At 50.7% G+C, this 4,748-nt stretch overlaps 1 long non-coding RNA gene across 1 annotated transcript; it reads left to right on the top strand.

The window, feature by feature from the left end:
- Positions 1-785: 785 nt before the first annotated feature.
- On the top strand, positions 786-4,525 carry LOC104913301. The gene is made up of 3 exons (XR_004161441.1): positions 786-2,370; positions 3,106-3,218; positions 4,361-4,525. It is a non-coding gene; the product is annotated as an uncharacterized LOC104913301 (long non-coding RNA).
- The last annotated feature ends 223 nt before the right edge of the window (positions 4,526-4,748 follow it).

The raw sequence follows: 4,748 nt of genomic DNA, 5'->3' as shown, positions 1-4,748 counted from the left end.
TCTCTGCAGGCCATGCTGTACATCTCCAGCATCTCCCAGCTGCACCCTGGCAGGGTTGGGTTGGTTCCTGTCCTGCCCAGCACTGGGGTGCAGGGGAGGTGAACAGCAGGTAACTCACAGAATGGCTTGGAGTCTTTCAGTGGCTTACTGGGAGAGGAAAACTGTGTTCTCTCTTCTGTTTCTGGCCTCCATGTGTTGTGCTGATATTATGCCAAATGTTTTGGACACCTTGTATTTTTAACTGTGTAATATAGCTGTGTATTGTTAAAGCTACTTAGTAACTTATAGCAAAATTGTAGAACTCATTTCTCTGAGGTGTAGGAAATGTCCTGCTTCCACTGTGTATAAGACTATAAATCTATACTGTCTGACAAAGATGAAATGCTGAATTTCACTTTAATAAATGATCTATCTAGCAACAAGGCCTACATTCCCTTTTGTGTTTGCTTTTCTTCTCTTAGCATTTTCAGCTCCAGAACCACTGGCACTTTGCTTTGCATGGATGTTTTGTGGCAGGTGTTTCTGATTCACTGCCCAGCTGCTGAGGTGGGTGCTGCTCCAGTGCAATGCTAATGTGTAACATCACAGTGTTAAATCAGTTAAACAGAGATTGTCCTCCGTGTAGAGCTCTGCTTCATTTCATTTTCCTGTATTGTTCTTCATCCTGACCATCATCTTTGTAAGCAAAGACAACTCCTGTGTTTTGCTTCAGTAAGAAGTGAGTTACGGCAGAAGTTGTGGCTGGAATTCTTGTTCTCCTGAAGCCTGTCATGGCATTTCCTAAGTCTCTGCTGGTATTGTCTCAGGTATGTTTTAGCCTTGATTTTTAGCCAGGAAATACGTTGTAGCACAGCTTTTCAGACACCTGGACTATCGCAGAGAAGAAGGATAGAATGCTGAGGCACTCAAAATATACTACCTGGCTTTTTCATTGCCGAGTTAAATGACACTGATGTGCGGCAAGATCAGCGATCAGTAATTGAATCTAATCTCTTAGCTAAAGGCAGTCCGTTATGCAGTGGAGAGCTGGGAGGAACTGAGTTGGCACTCCAGAAAAGTCCTTGTGTCCTCACTGCCTCTGTTTGGGGACATCTGGAAGCCTGAGGAAAGATTCAGGATCTTTTTGCGTGCATGGCAGCATGCTGCAGGAGTGCTGGGGAAGACAAGACCAGAGGTCACAAGGAGCAGGAGTAGAAACTTCACAGCACGTCACCTGCATGCTGCCAAGCATTTTTAGGTGTCGGGGAAAGGTCTTCAGGTGAGAACAAGGGCAGCAAATCCCAACGGGAAGGGAAAAGCTGCATCATTTGCATTCCCAAAACTGTGAGCGTGGGTTCTGCCAGCACAGCGAGGAGCTGGTGGGGAAGAGGCAGCAGGGCTGAAGGGAGAACGACTTCAAACAGCAGTTTTGCAGATGCCAACTTTAGCGTGCAGGGCATACTGGACAATCCAGTGCTGGAAACAAACTGCTGTTGAATCTGCAGCTTGCACAGATAACGCTGCTTAATCTCGTGCTGCCTCCTCGCCAAGCAACCCACAGTTTTCATGCTTCAAAACCAGGGAGGAATCCACTCAGTCTCTCTTTCACGTATTTACACTCACAAACTGCAGCGAGCAGACTGAGCGCCCTGGCCGAGACCATCTTATCTCCTGTGCTCCCAGCTGCCGTGCGAGGGCAGTGTTAGCTCGCTGTGCTGGGTGCCCATGGGCTGGGGATCGCTCCCCATCCCAGGGTGGCTGCTGGGCAGGGGCTGCCTGGGCTTGTCAGGTACTGGAAGTGAAGTGATGCTGCAGTGGGATGTGAAGACCATAAAAATGGTTGGTTTGTTGGTTTTCTTGTTGGTTTTTTTGTTGTTGTTGTTTTTTTGTTTTTTCCCTGCTGGAGATTGAAATTGAACATGTCTGATTGTCTGTGTGAGCCCTCCTGCAGCCTCATTGCTGTGCTGATGGAAACCAGGCTCCGGTTTTCCGCTCCTCAGCAGAAAGGGCAGCACAGAGGACTGGGGAAAAATGCAAAATACGTTTAATGGTTTTGTGCTTTAGAGATGTGATTGAGCAGAGCACGTTGAGGGTGGAGGAAGAGCCTCAGGGCTTGTGTTTGCTCTTTTTTTTTCTTATTTTTTTAATTTATTTCCTTGTATCCAATAAGAGGTGACTGTGCAGCTCTGCCAACACTCAATCTCACTTTGCCAAGTGAGATCTCTTATCCTTGCAAGCAGCACTGGCTTCTTTCCTAAGTACCTCAAAGCCCCCTAATATGCTTTTACTTAATTGTTTTTTGAATATTTTCCAGGATCTGCTTCCTCAGCAGAGAGCACCAAGGTGGAAGCACAGCTGCCCATGCAGGGGAAAGCAGTGACTGCAAGGCAGGTGAGGAGGGAAGAGTTGGCTTGGGAGGATGCTCCCCTGTCACAGCTCAGGGCAGCAAGGTCTGGGGTCACAGTGATGAGCAGCATCACCAATCCCAGCTGTGGCCACAGAGAAGACTGAGCACAAGTGTCTGAGTGTTGCCTGCAGCGTCTCCTCCTGGTCTTGACACCTGTGTGGGCAAATCTGCCTTGTTCACAGGACAGGGGAGGAGCTGGGTGACATCCCACAGTGATCTCGTTCACAACATAAGTGGGTGTCTGGGTCTTTGTCTCTATCCAGTCAGCCCTGGAAGGATCTGTGCCCACCAGTTTGATGTTCTCGTTGATCCAAACCTACTTTTCTAATGGAAGGAATTCCCCCAACATCCCCCTTCCCCCCCCCCCAAGAATTTCCACCATTTACTGGATGTAAGCTCTGATCCTCACATGAAAAGCTGGGCTGGTATGCAGGAGCACTTAGAACAGGGAAGATGAACAGCTGAGGGAGCTTTTGGTTTGACACATGTTGTGCAGCAGCTCTGCACATAGAGCTGCCCAGCCCCTCACTTTGGGATGCTGCTCCCAGCTGAGGCAGTCCAACCAGACTGCTCCTGCAGGTCAGTTATGGGCCATGAGAACTTTTGTCAAGGTAGCTGCAGACTGAGAAAAAAATCCTTTTTCTTCTCGATTCCTCTGCTTTCAGCTGCTGGTGACACCATAAATTCCCTGGTTCCCTGCTTACTGTAAAATCTTTCAGGGTGGTCAGGACCTGAATTTCTCATGCAAAAGAACAAACAGGCAGAAAAAAAGGGAACTTGACAAGTAAAGATGCTTGCTGTGGAGAATGCTTACTGACCCCACCCCGAGCACGTGAGTGTTGTGAGAGCAGTAAATGTGCACTTCTCCCAGCTGGGGGTGGATCCTTCATGGGGTGAAGCCATACAGGCTGGTGTTGGAGAGGTGTAGGGTATGGGACTGCAGTTTGTCCATGGTGCCAGGGATGCTCTAGGGAAGGGTGCATTGCTCTTGGTTTTCTTCCAGCGCTGTTGGCCGTATGGGGAAATGCAGCCTGGGCGGATCACAGTGCTGATGGATCCGAGTGGGGACTGTCAGAGGGGTGCAAAGCCAGAGTGTGTGGATTTATTTAAAAATAAATGAATGCAAGAGTGTTTATCTGCCTTCTACCTGCAGTGTCACCTTGTGCTTAGAGGTTGTGCCTACAGCTATGGTTTGAGAACAAGTCTTTAGGTGGGTCTCCAGTCATGTGGCTCTGCAAGCACGGAGATTCAAGGAAAAGCACTGGGAGCTGAGGGGCCCTGTGCTGGACAGAATCCTTCCACCTGAGCAGTCCTTGCAGGAGACAGTCTGACCCGGGAGCCGGCAACTGGGCTCAGCAGCTCCGAGTGTTGGGAGAGGATCAAAAAGCTGCCCCAGCTGTAAATCTCTCACCTGCCATCTTCCTTACCGGAGCTTGTGGCCATTCCTCTGAGGTCGGCCCCGGGTCAGGATTTCTCCTGTCTCTTTAGCCCCCAAACCTGGAGATTTTTGTCTTATCTTTGACGCCATCTTGACACCGAAAACAAATTATGACCCAATTACCCCTCCCGAGAGGGGCTGGGGCTACCTTAAATGGCCACAACTGTCAGGCGCTTCCTTAAGAGCAGGTCATTACTGGGGTGCAGGCTGGGGAGGGGGCAGTGACAGAATGGGGGGGGAAAGGGGACCCTCCCCTTGGCATAGGGCCTCCTCCTGCATGGAGACATCCCATCCTGTGCTGGCCGAGCTGCATTCGACCTGCAGGCCAGGGCTCGCTGCTGGTGGGTGCGGGCTGTGTGGCACAGGGGTTGCCCCCAGCCCTGCCCTGCATCACCAACCCCATCTCCCTGCATCTGTCCTGGCCCTGGCCGTGACCTTAGGGGGGAGCTGCCGCTGGGGCTGGGGTTGGCTCTGCTGCAGTGCAGGTCACCGAAGCCCTGAGTTTTTAAAAAGTCCTTTTGCTTTTTCTCTTTCAGTGCTCTTAGAGGACAGCTCCACTGCCCTGTGTGCCCGTGTGGCTCTTGCTGGAGGCTGCAGCAGTGCTGAGCTGAGTTCCAGCCTGCTGATGGTACCCACAGGCACCCCATACATCTCCCTATGCTGTGCCACTGCATCGGTGCCGCTCCCCTTCCCACACTGTGCACAGCACCCCCTGATCTCACTGTTTTGCTCCAGGTCCCCTTTTGCTCCTGGCTGAGCTGGGGTTGGGGCTGGAGTTGGGTGTTTCTTTCTTTCTTTCTTTTTTTTTTTTTGTCAGATTGGTATTTTATTTGGCTCCATACTGTCTACTGAGCTGTCCAGCGTAACCCTTCCGTCGCTGCTTCTGAGATAAGAGCGGGCTCCCTGGAGATCAGATAAACAGGC

Source organism: Meleagris gallopavo, chromosome 15, assembly GCF_000146605.3.
Source record: "Meleagris gallopavo isolate NT-WF06-2002-E0010 breed Aviagen turkey brand Nicholas breeding stock chromosome 15, Turkey_5.1, whole genome shotgun sequence".
NCBI lineage: Eukaryota > Metazoa > Chordata > Aves > Galliformes > Phasianidae > Meleagris > Meleagris gallopavo.
The sequence above is the reverse complement of the archived record's forward strand: the minus strand, read 5'-3'. Positions and strand labels throughout refer to the sequence as shown.